The sequence below is a fragment of the Papio anubis genome, chromosome 7, assembly GCF_008728515.1.
Source record: "Papio anubis isolate 15944 chromosome 7, Panubis1.0, whole genome shotgun sequence".
Lineage (NCBI taxonomy): Eukaryota > Metazoa > Chordata > Mammalia > Primates > Cercopithecidae > Papio > Papio anubis.
Window position 1 is genome coordinate 61,352,946 of NC_044982.1, and position 17,833 is coordinate 61,370,778.

General features: G+C 36.8%; 1 protein-coding gene across 8 annotated transcripts in view; it reads right to left on the minus strand.

The window, feature by feature from the left end:
- The window catches only part of TOGARAM1 (TOG array regulator of axonemal microtubules 1), a 112,616-nt gene that overhangs the window by 91,896 nt on the left and 2,887 nt on the right, over nt 1-17,833 (minus strand). The gene's annotated exons all lie outside the window — the stretch shown is intronic.

Sequence of the window (17,833 nt, forward strand, 5' to 3'; positions counted from 1 at the left end):
AAGACTTACATACTGGTAGTAGCCTCTACATTTTCCGCGGTAAAATATCCTGTTACCAATAGTTCGTTCTATATAGCTCTGACATAAGCAACATCTATCCTAAGAGTAGATATGCTTTTGTGTTGTTTGCGATTTTCACAAGCATAAAAAATAAAAGTTTTTAAAATTCTTCATGCATCACAACACAATTTTAAAAAGAAAATTAAATCTTAACGGGAACAATCCAACATCCAAGGAAAATCTCAAGTTTTAGGATTAACCCATACCAAACACATTAGTACAATTTAATAATTTTAGTTTTTCTAATTTCTTATCAAATATTATATTAACTATTCTAAATCCCACATTCTTAAAATCTCTAATGTTCTATTTTTCATTCTTAATTGCCCCTTAGTTTAACAGAATCTAGAAGCCTGTTTCTCACAAAGTGGTTCACAGACCACCAGCATCAGCAACATCTAGGAGCTTATTCGACATGTAGGCTCAGGCCCCAGTCTAGACAAACTAAATCAGAATCTGTACTTTAACAAGATCCTGAGGTAATTCATTTGCATATTAAAATTTGATAAACACTGCACTTAACTCATATCTTCCTTTCTTTTGACTTAAAATACACACTGTTTCCTGCTACCTCAAATTTTTTTTTTTTTTTTTTTGAGATGGAGTCTTGCTCTGTCACTCAGGCTGGAGTGCAGTGGCGTGATCTTGGCTTACTGCAAGCTCCGTTTCCAGGGTTCACACCATTCTCCTGCCTCAGTCTCCCCAGTAGCTGGGACTACAGGCACCCGCCACCATGCCCAGTTAATTTTTTGTATTTTTAGTAGAGACGGGGTTTCACCATGTTAGCCAGGATGATCTCAATCTCCTGACCTTGGGATCTGCCCGCCTTGGCCTCCCAAAGTGCTGGGATTACAGGTGTGAACCACCACACCCAGCAAAAATTTTTAATATTTTAAGTCATCTTCTCTTTGTTTTTCCTTTAGCTTCAGAGAAAAAGACTTCCTTCTCTATCCCAAAGCTAACCTCTCTCTATGCTTGTGTTCCTGACCCATTTAATCTTTACTTAGGAACTTATCTCCTTTCCTTTCCCTCTCCAGTATGACTGCAGGGACTGAATCGCTGCATTTTGCATGTCTAACACCTACCATAATAAAGACACAGAGTAGGCATGTGTAATTCACAGATGGCTCCTTTCTCTGACTCTTCCAAATCAGGTGTTCTTTACTTAAAAATAAAGCACAGTACTAACTTATCCTGTTATATCCTTGTGCTGTTATCTTGCTTGGTCTTTTCTTTCACTGTCAAACCCTTAAATGTTTTCTCATTTAACAGATATTTGTTGATACTTGTGGGAAGAGCACTGTAGTTAGTACTGTTACAAAAACAAAAACAATTAAACAAAAAAGAAGACAGTCCCTACCATCATACTGTTTACCATCATTGAGGAGAAGGAATAAATCACTTACATATGCTAAATACTAAATGAGGCAAAAATCCTAGGGCAGTGCAATAAAGAGTAGTTTATAAACTCTCACTCAGTTTTGCACAGATTAGATGATTAAAAAGACAGATGCTGAATAACTGCTTACTGCCTGTTTCCTCATCAATTCACCTCATAAACTTTTAAATTTGGTTTCCGCCTGTAACAGTCTACTAAAACTGCCCTTTTATATGCCCCAGTGACCTTCCAATAATCAATTCCTCTACCTTGAAAAAACTACAGACCTAGTACCCACATACACATGAAGCAAGTATACTCCTTACTTTTTAGTCTAGATTACTGACTACTATGATTCCTACCACCTTGTAGTGAAATCTGTTAGGAAAAATAAAGCTAAATGGTAGTCAGCTAATGATGTCTGATTACTTGACTCCACTAACCCATTAAAACACTCCTAAATACACAGAGATGCAAACTTGAAATATCACAGTAATCTGGTTACCAACCTGTAATATGTCAGAGCACAAAAAGAATCCACTAAATAGCAGAAACAAAAACATAATTAAAAGTCTAAATATTCCAAAGTAAGAGATCAAACACACCATGATATTATATGATATAATATTAAGTAGCTATCAAAAATCCCACTACAGATTATTTTATGTTAAAGAAAAAAATGTTCAGGCTAGGTACAGTGGCTCAGGCCTGTAATCCCAGCACTTGGAGAGGCAGAGGAGGGAGGATCACACTGAGGCCAGGAGTACAAGACCAGCCTGGCCAACATGGCAAAACCCCACCTCTACTGAAAATACAAAAATTAACTAGGCATAGTGGCCGTGAGCCTGTAATCCCAGCTATTCGGGAAGCTGAGGTAGAAGAATCACTTGAACCTGAGAGGTGGAGTTTGCAGTGAGCCGAGATGGTGCCACTGCACTCCAGCCTGGGCGACAGACGGAGACCCCCTCTCAAAAAAAAAAAAAAAAAATTAAGTGTAAAGGGGAAACTTTCATTGATGGATAGAAGAACCTACACCTGTATTCATAAACTGAAATGATACTGAAAGTATAGGCAACAAATTATTAATTGTAGACCTCTAGGAGTGAGATTAATTTTTTGAAATACAAAAAAGCACAAACTTTTCCTCTGTGCTTTTCCATATTTTTCAAATTTTCTATAATGAGCATGTATAACTTTTTTACAATCAGAAAACTTAAGAGGACATTAAGAAAGATTAAAATTAAGAGAAAAGTACCTTCAAAAACCACTTTACAAGTAGTAGGCTGTAATATATAAGAACAAATGGTGCTTTCCAATTTTCATTTTCCCCAAGTTCTGTGCTGCATTTAACACTGATGACTCCTTGAAACTCCCTCACCATTTTGATTCTAAAACCTATTTTTCTTGGCTCTCTTCCAACTTGTGGGCACACTTCTCTTTGCTTTATTTGGTTATATCTCCTACTGCTATTCTCTAAATGGGGTTGTATAACAAGATTTGATCCTACCCTCTCTCTCTTGCTCTGTAAGTCATTCACTGGAGAGCCCATCCATTCTCACAGTTTCAGCAATTACGTCAGCACATGACTTCCAGAATCTACATCTCCAGTTATATTCATATCTCTTAAATAACAGTCTTCCAATTCAAGTAGAATATTCTATCTTCCTTCACCAAAAATTCGTATTTCCCCCTAAATTAACTTCCTCCTTCTAGGCTTTCTTATCTCTTCATGGATCTATGATGCATTTAGTTACTTTGTTCAAATTTTAGTTATTCCTCTTTCTCTCCCTCTCCTCCAACACTTAGTCACTAAATCCTTTGAAATATCTCTTGCATCCATCCCTTTTTTCTTAATCCTGATACCCTGCTAATCCTCATAAAAATGAACAACTTACACCTAAATCAGTCTAATAAGCATGTAATCGGTTTTCCAGTCTCCAATCTCTAGCTTTTCTTTAAAACAAAACAAAACAAAACTACACATTGCTGCTTTTGTGATTAATTTTTCTAAACAGAGTTTTAAAAAGAAAAGACCCCCTCCCCCAAAACAGAAACGAACAAAAACCATCCAGCAGTCTCAAATTACTGTCAAAATAACAGGTTAAATTCCTTAGCATGGTATTCAAGAGCCTCCAATCTAGCCCCTCCCTCTCTCTTGTAATCATATTTCCCACCACTACTTTTGGCAGGTGGGAACGGAGTCTCGCTCTGTTGCCAAGGCTGGAGTGCAGTGGCGCCATCTTAGCTCACTACAACCTCTACCTCCTGGGTTCAAGTGATTCTCCTGCCTCAGCCTCCTGGGTAGCTGGGATTACAGGTGCGTACCACCACGCCCAGCTAATTTTTGTATTTTTACTAGAGACGAGGTTTCACCATGTTGGCCAGGCTCATCTCAGACTCATGATCTCAAGTGATCTGCTCCGCCCCCCCACCGACCTTTCAAAGTGGTGCAATTACAAGCGTAAGCCACCCGCCTGGCCTGCCACCACTACATTTAAAAAATCATCCTTCCAAACAAACTGGTCTATTTATCTCCAAAATGGGCTACAGGAATATGTAATTGAAATATTTATGATTTTTTTTTCTGGAAATTTCATATTTAATGTCACTAACCAATGCCTGGCTCTTGATCATCTTTTTTCTTTTTTTTTTTTGTAATTTTTGAGACAAGGTCTCACTTTGTCCCCCAGGCTAATGTGCAGTGACACTATGATCTCAGCTCGCTACAGCCTCGACCTCCCAGGCTCAAGTGATCCTCCACCTGAGTCTCCCAAGTAGCTAGGACTACAGACATGTGCCACCATGCCTGGCTAATTTTTGTATTTTTTTAGAGTCTTCTACTATATGTCCAGGCTGCTCTCAAACTCCTGGGCTCAAGCACTCCTCCTGCCTTGGCCTCCCAAAGTGCTGGGATTACAGGCATGAGCCACTGCTCCTGGCTTTGATCTTCTTTTAGTAACTACCGCTTCTATCAATAATTTGATGTTTAACTCTCCAATTTGCTATATTATCTTTTAATCTTCACATTTTTGTCTAAGTAAATTAGAAACATTTAGGCACAAAAATCTCATTTTTATATCTATGTCATACATGTATGGTTAGTATTCACTGAGGGAGGCTCAATTATAATATCAGCTAAACATTTTTTTTTTTCTTTTTCCAAACAGCCAATTGTCCTTTGTAATCTGCTCCACCCTTTTTGGAGGGCACAGTGGAATTTGGGAGGAGAGGAGAAAACTAACTTTACCTCATATTTTGCTCCAATAAGGTAACTTAACTCTTCATGATTCTCAATCAGTGCCCTTTTCCAGAAAGCACATCCCCATGCACACATCTTTAAAAACTTATAATGATTTTGTGAATGTTGCCTTTACAGTTTTAAAGCACACAAATCACAAACTATCCTCAAATTTTCATGTTAGTATTTATACAAATGGAAACCATTTATATTTCCCTTAAATCAGCTCAGGTGGTGCTGCCCAGTTCTTTTCAAAAAGAAGGCTAGGCCAGGCACGGTGGCTCACACCTGTAATCCCAGCACTTTCAGAGGCAGTGGAAGGAGGATTGCTTGAACTCAGGAGTTTGAGACCAGCCTGGTCAACATGGTGAAACCCTGTCTCTACCAAAAAATACAAAAAAAAATTAGCCAGGCTTGGTGGTGCATGCCTGTAGTCCCACCTACTTGGGAGGCTGAGGCAGGAGAATCGCTTTAGCCCAGGAGGTGGAGGTTGCAGTGAGCTGAGATCATGCCACTGCACTCCAGCCTGGGTGACAGAGTGAGATCCTCTGTCAAAAAAAGAAGGCTAAAGCATGTCATACATTTAACACCTTTAAGAAGGCCAACATATTTAAAATTTCTCTGTGTGGGGTCTCATAGGAAGAACTACAAATTTTTCTATTTAAGAAGGCAGTCTAATTTTCTTCAATTTATGCTAAGGCTTCAGAAGGCCCAAATTATTTTATTTCTAGTCAATCAATCATATATATAAAGCAGAATATGAAGAGTTAGATGCATTTGATGGCTACATTGATCAATTTAACTTTACTTTGTTTTAGAAAAATGTTTAGAAATGAAATCACATAATTTAACTCAATTACTAGAAATAAAACAATTTAACATAATTGTATGCTTAATGTTCTGGTTTTAGTCGTTAGCAATTTTGAGCAAAATTATTGCTTTCCAGTATTTTTAAAATACTAATTTTTAGGTTTAGAAGTAGAGGGCTAGTATACAAATCTAGTAAGCAAGGAGAGATACTTCTGGGAGAAATTGATATCGAAACTATTTCTGAAGGAAACTGTAAGAATACAGGACCAAAGAAGCATTTTCATATTCTTAAATTTACTGTTAAAAACAAAATGTTCACTACTGATTTTCACATAAGGCATAAGAACCCCAGTATCATGTGCTGGTCTTATTGACTATACACATGATGACTGGTAGCTAAAAGTTTAAAATACGTAATAACATTACATTTCAGGTATTATTTTAAGAGTTTTTTTTTTTTTTAAAGGTAAAGCTTGATTAAACAAATGATCTACACTTGAGATAACTTTAATTCACTCAACAAACATCTTCAAGTGCCTCCTGTGTGCCAAGCACTGTGCTAAAGATACTGGATACTAAGATTAAAATAATCTCTGTTTTCAATGTGCTCAGAGTATAGTGGGAAATAAAACTTGTGAAGAATAAATTTCAATTCACTGTAATTAGAAGCACTGTGATAGGGAAAGCTTAGGATGAGATGGAGCATGTGATGAAAGAAGACCTCAGATAAGGCAACAAAGGATTAGATGTTATCCGGAAAAGGGGGTCAGAGGATGGATATGGAAGGGCAATCTAGGCAATGATCAGTATGTGTAAGGCCAGAGAACTCAACAGGTTAAATGTACACAGGCCAGGAATAAGGATAGGGCAATTTTTGCGGAAGCAGTAAGAGGAAAGGGGGCTATTACTGAATTCTGTATTTTATCTTGAAGATTGTTGGAGCCAATGAAGGATTTTAACCAAAGTGAGTGTAATCAGGGTGAGATTTGAGAACTCTGAAAGGTGGGTTACAAGATCAGATTCGTTCTTAGAAAGACCAATTCTGAAGTCAGTATAGTTGATCCAGGAATCATTTTATCTTTACCATATCTCATAATTTTGAAAAAAAATCTATAAACAGGGCTAGAAAACTAAATATGGTCACCAGTTGACTTCACTAAGATTTTATAAATCATGATACTCTCAGTACTACCAAAATATTATATCCAATGTTCTTATATTGTTAAAAAGGGAGTTATCCTAATACAAAAGCTGTGTTGTTCTGAGTCACTAGAAAAAAAAAAAAAGGTTCAAACTCACTTCATTAAAAAAAAAAAAGGTGGGAGAGGCCAGGCGTGGTGGCTCACACCTGTAATCCCAGCACTTTGGGAGGCTAAGGCAGGCGGATCATCTGCGGTCAGGAGTTCACGACCAGACTGGCCAACATGGTGAAACCCTGTCTCCACTAAAAATACAAAAATTAGCCAGGAGTGGTGGCACGCACCTGTAATCCCAGTTACCTGGGAGGCTGAGGTGGGAGTATGGCTTGAACCTGGGAGGCGGAGGTTGCAGTGAGCCAAGATCTCACCACTGTACTCCAGCCTGGGTGACACAGTGAAACCCCATCCCACCCACCACCGCCCCCCACCAAAAAAAGGGAAGGGCGGTTTAGGAAATAAAGAATATGGAATATGGAGAAAATGTGGAACCTAAGTCCTTTAACAAGATGTACACTGACCTTCAAAGACACTAAAACTAATACAATCTATTAACTTACATTAGACATAGCTATTCCCGCTAACAGAAAATAAAACTTGCTTCAACTTAGTATTTATTTTTACATTATGTTTAGGCTTTCACCTGGTAGAGCATCTATTGAGTTCATTAATTCCAATATAACGCAGTTATTGGATGTTTTCAGTTGATCTATGTGAGAGTGGCTAATAAAAACATACACAGAAAGGGACAAAAATTCTGTTTTTAATCATTTAGCAAGTTTAAGCAAAATTATTGCTATCTGGTATTTTAAAAAATATACACAGAAAGGGGTAAAGGAAACAAGATTTCTCTTTGTTAAAATGCTGAAGAAATTGGGAGAGCCAACCATAAAATTACACTCATCAAAAGTGTAATTAAAGCACTAAAGAACACTCCCCACCCCCTGACCTTAATAGTACATTACTAAAGACCTATTTGCCACAGTTCTTTTATTTAGTATATCACGTCTACCTGTCAACAAAAACTTATAAGGCACGGTAAAAGGTAAAAACAAAGTCTGAAGAGACAGAACAAGCATCAGAACCAGCATCGGATATGGCAGAAATGTTGTATTAACTTTTTTTTCCAGACACACACACCAAAAGGGGTAAAGGCATCAGGAATTTTCTTTTTTAAAATGCTAAGATATTTTATTGCAACCATAAAATTATACTCATCAAAAGTGTAATTAAAGCACAATAGATCACTTCCCCACCTCTCACACCTTAATAGTACATTACTAAAGAACTATTTACCACAGTTCCTTTTACTTAGTATATTATGTCTACCTATCAACAAAAAATAATAAGGCACAGTAAAGGGAAAAATGAAGTCTGAAAAGACAGAACAAGCATCATAACTAGCATTGGATATGGCAGGAATTTTGGAGTTAACATACCAGGAATTTTCTAAGACTATAATTAATATGCTAAGGGCTATAGTGATAAAAGTAGACAACATGCAACAACAAACGGATAATGTAAGCCATGAAGCGTTGCTTCTAAGAAAGTACAAAAAAGAAACCTAGAGATCAAAAACATAGTAACAGAAAGAAAGAATGCCTTTAATGGGCTCATTAGTAAACTGGACATAGCTGGGGAAAGTATCACTGAGCTTGAGGATATGACAATAAAAACTTCCAAAACTTAAAGAAAAAAAGCCTGAAAAAAAGAGAAGAGAATATACAAGAACTGTGGGAAAATTACAATAGGTGTAACATATGTACAATTGGATTACTAGGAAGAGAATATAGAAAAGAACAGAGGAAATATTTGAGGCGATAATTACTAAGAATTTCCCCCAGTTAATGTTAGAAACCTAACCACAGATCTAGGAAACTCAGAGAAAAACCAGGAGAAATGCCAGAAAAACTACACCTAGGCATTTCATCTTCAAACTACAAAAAATCAAAAATAAAAATCCTGAAAGAAGCTAAAGGAAAAAAAAATTACCTATGAGGGAGCAAAGATAAGAATTACATCTAACTTCTCAGAAACCATACAAACAAGAAGAAAGTGGAGTGAAATATTTAAAGTATTGAGAGAAAAAAAACCCAAAACATCAACTTAGAATTCTATACCCTGGGAAATAGTCTTTCACAAGTGAAGAAAAATAAAGACATTCTCAGACAAACAGAAATTGAGAGAATTTGTTGTTAGTACGATCTACCTTGTAAGAAACATTGAAGTTTTTCAGAGAAAAGGAAAATTATATAGGTCAGAAACCTGGATAAAGGAAGTGCACTGGAGGAGAATAAGTAAAGGTTAAAAAAAAAAACAACTTATTTTTCATAAACAGATCTAACAGAAAACCATTCAAAATAATAGCAACAATGTATTTGATTATGTATGCTTCTGTGTGTGTCTGTGTGTTTATGTATAAATGAAATGAATGACAGCATTAAACAGGTGACAGGAGGAAGAAATTAGGAATATTCTGTTATTATAAGGTACTTGGGTTACCTGTGAAGTAGTATATTGTTACCTGAAAGTGAATGTGGATTAGTTAGTTGTGAATGTGTATTGCATACTCTAGGGAAACTACTAAGAAAAAAAAAAAAAAAGCAGCAGTATAATTGATATGCTAAGAAAGAAGAGAAAACTGAATCATGTTAAACTCTCAATTAAAACCACAAGGAGCCAAAAAACAGAAGACAAAAACAGGAACAAAGACCATGAGCAACAAATAGAAAACAACAGTTATGGTAGATATTAATCCAACTATATCAATAAACACTTTAAATGTCTAACAATTAAAAGACGGAGATTGTCAGAGTGATCAAAAAACAAGACCCAAGTACAGTAAGTTCTCACTTAACATCACCAATAAGTTATTCGAGACTGCCACTTTAAGCACAACAATGTATAACAAAACCAATTTGTTTTTCTCATCAACATTATAGCAAAATGATGTTGAACAAAATAGCATTATTGGAGGACTTACTGTATGTCATTTCACTGAAAGTCATGGTTTCCAAGAGCCTATCGAGGAACTTAAATAAGTAATTACTATATATGCTATCTACAAGAAATCCACTTTAAATATAAAGACAGATATAAATTAAAAGTAAAGAGATGGAGAAAGGTACACCATGCTAACATTAATCAAAAGAAAGCAGCCGGGCGCGGTGGCTCAAGCCTGTAATCCCAGCACTTTGGGAGGCTGAGACGGGCGGATCACAAGGTCAGGAGATCGAGACCATCCTGGCTAACACGGTGAAACCCCGTCTCTACTAAAAAATACAAAAAACTAGCCGGGCGAGGTGGCGGGCGCCTGTGGTCCCAGCTACTCCGGAGGCTGAGGCAGGAGAATGGCGTAAACCCGGGAGGCGGAGCTTGCAGTGAGCTGAGATCCGGCCACTGCACTCCAGCCTGGGCGACAGAGCCAGACTCAGTCTCAAAAAAAAAAAAAAAAAAAAGAAAGCAAGAGTAGCTACATTAATTTCAGACAGAGCAGACTTCAGAGCAAGAAAAGTTATCAGGGATAAAGAGGGGTATCACATAATAGTAACAGGATTAATATTCCAAGAAAACAAAACAATTCTTAATGTATGCCCAACAACAGTGTCAAATTAAATGAGGCAAAGACTGATAGAATTACAAGAAAAAATAGACAAGCCCACTATTATAGTTGGAGACTTAATTACCCCTCAATCAGAAATGGACAGATCCAGCAGGCAGAAAATTCAATAAAGACAGAGTTGAACTCAACATCATCATCAATCAACTAGATGTAATCGATATCTATAGATTACTTTATCCAACAACAGATTGCACATTCTTCTCAAATTCACATGGAACACTAAGAAACACCACGTTCTATCGCCACACACACACACACACACTTTAACAAATTTAAAAGAATAGAAATCATACAATATCTGCTCTCAGATCAAATTAAAATGGTGATGTGGTTTGGGTTTGTGGCCTGGCCCAAATCTCATTTCAAATTGTAATCCTCAATGTTGAAAGAGGGGCTGCTGGGAGATGATTGGATCATGGGGTTGGATATCCCCTTTGCTGTTCTCATAATAGTGAGTTCTCAAGAGATCTGGTTGTTTAAAACTGTATGGCATCTCTCTTTGCCCTCTCTTCCTCCTTTTCCAGCCATGTAAGAGGTGACTCCTTCCTCTTCACTTTCTGCCATAATTGTAAGTTTCTGAGGTCTCCCCAGCCATAAGGAACTGTGAGTCAGTTAAATCTCTTTTCTTTATAAATTACCTTGTCTCAGGTAGTTCTTTATAGCAATGTGAGAACAGAATACAGATGGAAAACCCCAAAATACTTGTAGATTAAACACACTTCTAAGTTACATATAAGTCAAAGAAATCTCAAGTGAAATTTTAAAATATTTTGAATTAAATGAAAATACAATGTATCTAGATTTGTGGTAGGCAGTGAAAGCAGTGCCTGGAAGAGGAAATTTATGGCATTGAATGAATATATCAGAAAAGAAGAAAGATCTAAAATCAATCATCTAAGTGCACATCTTAGGAAACTAGCAAAGGAAGAGCAAATTAAATCCAAAGTAAGCAGGAGAAAAATAAAAAATAAAAAATTAGCATAGAAATCAGTGAAACTGAAAACAGGAAATCAACAGAAAATCAACAAAAACAAAAGCGGGTTCTTGGAAAAGATCAATAAAATTGGTAAGCCTCTGGTCAGGCTAACTAAGAAGAACAGAGAAACAAATTACTAATATCAGAAATGAAAGACAGACTATTACTACAAATCCCATAAACATTAAAAGGATAATAAAGGAATACTGTTAACAACTCTATGTTCATAAATTGGGTAACCTAGATGAAATGGATCAATTCCTTGAAAGACACAATGTGCAAAAACACATACAAGAAGATAAGGATAATTTGACTAGGTCTGTATCTGTAAAGAAATTGAGTAATTAATAACGTTCCAAAACAGAAAGCACCAGATTCAGATGGGTTTACTAATGGACTCTACTAAACATTTTTTTTAAAAAATTATACCAATTTTCTACAATTAATTTCAGAATATAAAAGCAGGGAGAATACTTTCTGACTCGTTCTACAAGGCCAGCACTACCCTAATACAAAAACCAGCAAAGACCTTATAAGAAAAAAACAAAAACAAAACAAAACAAAATCCCCACAGACCAATATCACCCATGAACAAACATGTGAAAATCCTCAACACAATATTAGTAAATTGAATCCAACAATATATAAAATGAATAATACACCACAACCAAGTGGGATTTATCCCAGGTATGCAAGGCTGGCTCAACATTTGAAAATCAATTAATATAACCCATCACATCATCAGGTTTAAGAAAAATCACATAATTATATCAATAGATGCAGAAAAAGCATTCGACAAAAACTAATATCCATATATGATGAAAACTCTCAGTAAACTAGGAATACAGGGGGAACTTTCTCAACTTTATAAAGAACACTACAAAAAAGCATACAGATAACATCATAATTATGAAAAACTCAAAACTTTCCCACTAAGATTAGAAACAAGGCAAGGATGTCCTCTCTCATCACTGCTTTTCAATATCATACTGGAAGTCCAAACTAATGCAGTAAGACAAGAAAAGGAATAAAAAGTATACAGATTGGAAAGAAAGAAAATTGTCTTTGTTCACAGATGACATGATTGTCTGCATAGAAAGTCTCAAAGAATTAACAACAAAAAAAAAATCCTCCTGCAACTAATACATGATTATATTATAGCAAGCTTGCAGGACACAAAGTTAATGTGCAAAAGTCAAGCATTTTCCTCTATACCAGCAATGAACCAGTGGAATTTGAAATTTTTAAAAAAATTTATCATTTACATTAGCATACAAAAGTAGGGTACTTCAATATAAATTTAGCAAAATACGTACAATATCTATATGAGGAACGTATAGAACTCCAATGCAAGATATCAAAGAAGAGCTAAATAAATGAAGAGATAATCCATGTTTGTGGATAGGAAGACTCAATATTGTCAAGCTGTTAGTTTTTCTCAATGTGATCTATAGATTCAATGCAATCCCAACCAAATTCTCAGCAAGTTATTTTTTGGACATCAACAAACTGATTCTAAAGTTTATAATGAGAGGCAAAAAACCCAGAAGAGTGAACTCGACATGGAAGGAAAACAACAAAGTCAGAAGACTGACACTATGGAACTTCAAGATTTACCATAAAGCTACAGTAATCAATACAATGTGTTATGGGCAAAAATAGACACACCAATGGAGCAGAGTAAAGAGCCCAGAAAAAGACCCACATGAATACAGTCAGCTGATCTTTGACAAAGAAGTAAGGACGATGGAGAAAAGACAGTGTTTTCAACAAATGGTGCTGCAACAACTGAACATGCACATGTGAAAAAATGAATCTAGAAAGAGATCTTACAGCTTTCATAAAAATTAACTCCAAATGGATCATAGACTTAAATGTAAATTGTATAACTATAAAATACCTAGAAGATAACACAGGAGAAAACCTAGATGATCTTGGGTATGGTGATGACTTTTTAGATATGATACCAAAGGCATGATCCATGAAAGAAAAAACTGATTCACTGGACTTTATTAAAATTTTAAAACTTCTGCTCTGAGAAAGTTAATGTCAAGAGAATGAGAAGACACGACACAAACTGGGAGAAAATATTTTCAAAAGATACATCTGATAGGCCAGGCGCAGTAGCTCCTGCCTGTAATCCCAGCACTTCAGGAGGCCAGGGTGGGCAACTGCTTGAGTCCAGGAGTTCAAGACCAGTCCGGCCAACATGGTGAAATCCCATCTCTATTAAAAATACAAAAAATTAGTCGGGCATGATGGTGTGAGCCTGTAGTCTCAGCTTCTTGGGAGCCTGAGGCAGAAGAAGAATTACTTGATTCTGGGAGGCAGAGGTTGCAGGGAGCTGAGATCGCACTGTACTCCAGCCTGGGCGACAGAGCAAGACTCTGTCAAAAAAAAAAAAAAAGGGAACGGAAGGGGAAGGGGAAGGGGAAGGGGAAGGGGAAGGGGGAAGGAAGGAACCTTGAAAAGACAGAAAGAAAACTTAAATGCATTTTACTAAGTGAAAGAAACCAATCTGAAAATGCAAGATACTATATAATTCCAAGTATGTGACATTCTGGAAATGACAAAACTATGGAGACAGAAAAAAAGACCACTGGTTGCTAAGGGTTGGGAATGGGGTGAGGGAGGGAAGAATGTACATGTAAAGAACAGAGAATTTTTAGGGCACTGAAACTACTGTTATGATACTATAATGGTGGATACAAGACATGGATACACTGTCAAAACCCCATAGAATGTACTGAACATAAGACATGGATACATTTGCCAAAATCCCATAGAATGTACAACACAAGAGTGAACCTTAATGCAACTATGGGCTTTGGGTGATAATTATATGTTAATATGGGTTCACTGATTATAACAAATGTACCCCTAAAGTACAGGATGAGGTGGGTCAGGTTGTTCTTGTGTGGACAGGGGTATATGGGAACTATCTGTACTCTCTGTTCAAATTTGCTGAGAACCTAAAACTGCTTTAAAAATTAAAGTCCAGACCGGGTGCGGTGGATCACGCCTGTAATCCCAGCACTTTGGGCAAAGGCCAAGAGGGGAAGATCACGAGGTCAGGAGATAGAGACCATCCTGGCTAACATGGTGAAACCCCATCTCTACTAAAAATACAAAAAAAATTAGCCGGGCATGGTGGCGGGTGCCTGTAGTAGCTGTAGTCCCAGTTACTCTTGAGTCCAGGAGCCTGAGGCAGAAGAATTACTGTAGTCTCAGCTACTCACAAGGCTGAGGCAGGAGAATGGCGTGAACCCGGGAGATGGAGCTTGCAGTGAGCCAAGATTGCGCCACACAGCACTCTAGCCTGGGCGACAGAGTGAAACTCCGTCTCAAAAAAAAAAAAAAATAAATAAATAAAGTCCAATAATTTAAAATATGTATGTATATATATTTTTAAAAACTGCACACATAAACTGTTTAGATATTTATTCCCTGTCCGCTATTAAAATAGTTCCTCTAAGATCTTTTTTGAACAAGTAATTACAACTTGATTTCTGGGTAAAGTTTTGATTTCACCACAGCATCTTTCAAAAGCAAAGTATGTCTATGCTGGCATTTCAGAAATGCACTTATCTTCAGATTCTTGTTGCTTTGGCCAGCACCAGAATCTTTTTAATAATATATACACTGACATCTTAGACTTGACACATGATAAGCAGTCTTAAGAGTAATGCTTAAAAAAAATCATCACTGCCAGATAATGCTTATAATACAAGGAAATAACATATAACCAGATTATATAAATCTGAAAATTATTTCCAAAAAATCTACACATTTTGGGATTGGAAGGAACCAGAGAGAACACTCAATTCACCTCCTCCCATTTGAGGTCTATTGCAGAAGGTCCAAACTCATTATTTGCAAGATATTATCTCCATATTTTACCCTTATCTACATCTCCAGTATCATCTGCTACTTCCCACTAGGCCCCTTGTGTCTGCTGTGCAAAAACTCCCCATTCTCTTATTAATTTACTAAGTTCTTTCATATAATCAGTGTCTCTAAACACGCTATTCCTTTAGTCTGAAATTCACTGAGATCTATCCACACGTAACAAGTGCCTATTCATCTTTCAACACACTGTTTGAATATTAATTAAAATTAAGACAAAAGACTTAATTTAAGAAAAGTTTGACCACAAAATTCTGACTGTGGAATAATTCTAAACACAAAAAGAACTGTAATGAAATCTTAAACTTTATTTAGTAGGTAGTTGGTTGCTGTTACTGGTCTAGCAATTTTTTTGGGGGGGGGGGTTACTGTAGGATACAGCATATGAATAAATATTGCTGGTGTTAGGAAGCAGGGATTTTATTATGAACAAAGGGAGATTCAAATATGGAATAAAGGAAGATGAGAAAGAACCCTGTAGTACTAGTTTTGAACTGGAGGTATTAATATAAATGCATTAAATAACAAGCGAACAAAAAACAGATACTCCTTGGTTCTGTCCACTGAAAGGGTGAAACCACAATGGCAAGAAATAGCAATGAACAAATCTATACTCAGACTTTTGTTTTCAAATACCGCTGCCCAATAAAAAGGCAGTACTAGGACTTCTGAAAAAATGGCTGATTCCAAGTCTGAAGCAAGAGAAAACCAAAGTAAGGCTAGGCATCATGTTACTCTTATTTTGTTTCATTTTGTTTTTGAGTCTGGGTTTTGCTCTGTTGAGCAGGCTGGAGTGCGGTGGCACAATCATGGCTCACTGCTGCAGCCTGCAACTCCCGGGCTCAAGCAATCCTCCCACTTCAGCCTCCGAAGTAGCTGGGACTATAGGCATGCACCACCATGCCTGGCTAAGTTTTTTTATTTTTGTAGAGATGAGAGCTCACTATGTTGCCCAGGCTGGTCTCGAACTCCTAGCCTCAAGAAATCATCCCAAATATTATGTTAAGGAAGTGCTCAAAGACTAAAGAACAGTCATGTTAAAAGGACACAGGAGCCAGTCACTAGTCAAATTTGGGACACTTTTAGCACAAAAAAGTTAAAAAAAATTTAGTAACAAAAAATAATACATAATTATTACACATACAAGAAAAAAAAGAATTGCCGATAGAGAAGAAATGTTACAATGTTTTTAAATTACTCTTTTTGTAATTAATTTGTTATTATTATTATTATTTTTGAGACAGAGTCTCCCTCTGTTGCCTAGGCTGGGGTGCAGTGGTGCCATCTCAGCTCACTGAAACCTCAGCTTCCTGGGTTCAAGTGATTCTTTTGCCTCAGCCTCCCGAGTAGCTGGGATTACAGGTGTGTACCACCACACCGAGCTAATTTTTGTATTTTTAGTAGAGATGGGGGTTTCACCATGTTGGCCAGGCTGGTCTCGAACTCCTGACCTCAGGTGATCTGCCTGCCTCGGCCTCCCAAAGTGCTGGCATTACAGGTGTGAACCACTCTGCCCGGCCTTTGTAATTTAAAAATTACAATTTGGGCTGGGTGCAGTGGCTCAGGCCTGTAATCCCAGCACTTTGGGAGGCTGAGGCAGGTGGATCACGAGGTCAGGAGTTTGAGACAGGTCTGGCCAACATGGTGAAACCCTGTCTCTACTAAAAATACAAAAATTAGCTGGGCATGGCAGTGGGCACCTGTAATCCCAGCTACTCAGGAGGCTGAGGTGGGAGAATTGTTTGATCCCGGGAGACAGAAGTTGCAATGAGCTGAGAGACTCCATCTCAAACAAAAACAAAAACAAAATTACAATTTGTAAGTCCCCAGTATAATAAATGATACAGATAAAGACCATTGATGGATGCTAAACACAGTGGGTGAAAAGTTGTTGGGGTATTCTTACGGTCTCCAAGTATCATTTTACTATTATGCTATATGCTAATTCTATATACTAATTCTAAGATTATATGCTAATTCTAAAGAGGAAAATGTACCTTTACAATGGAGAGATCTGGCTATTACCACCTTATCCAAACATTAAGCATTATCCAAAAAATTAAGCATCACCACTGATGGGACAACCTGATATCATTTGCCTCATAATGTAATGTACTGTGAGGTTCACACTACTTAGCTTCTCCTTCATATATACGTATCTCCTATGTAATATTTTCCTAAAAATATTTATTTTGAATCTAATCAAGTAAACATATAAATTAAAACTAGGGACATTCTACAAAACTACCCCAAACTCTTTTTATAAAAGGCCAAAGCCATGAAAAAACAAAGAAACAAACAACAAGCAGGATATTATTCTAGATAAAATTACAAGGAACATTAACCACATGAACCTTGACTAGATCCTGGATGATAAAAGTAAAACAAGAAATATAAAACACTTTTGGAGACAATTGGGGAAATTTAATTACAGGCTGTCTGCTACATATTACTGAATTACTACTGATAGTCTGAGGTGCAATAATGATTTATGGATATAAAGGAGAATGTCATTCCTAGGAGATATATGCTGAGATATTTAGGAGTGAAATCTCAAGATATCCACAATTTACTTTCAAATAGTTCAGCAAATATGGAGGAAATACGTCAAGATGTTACATCTGGTAAATACAGATGAAGTATATGG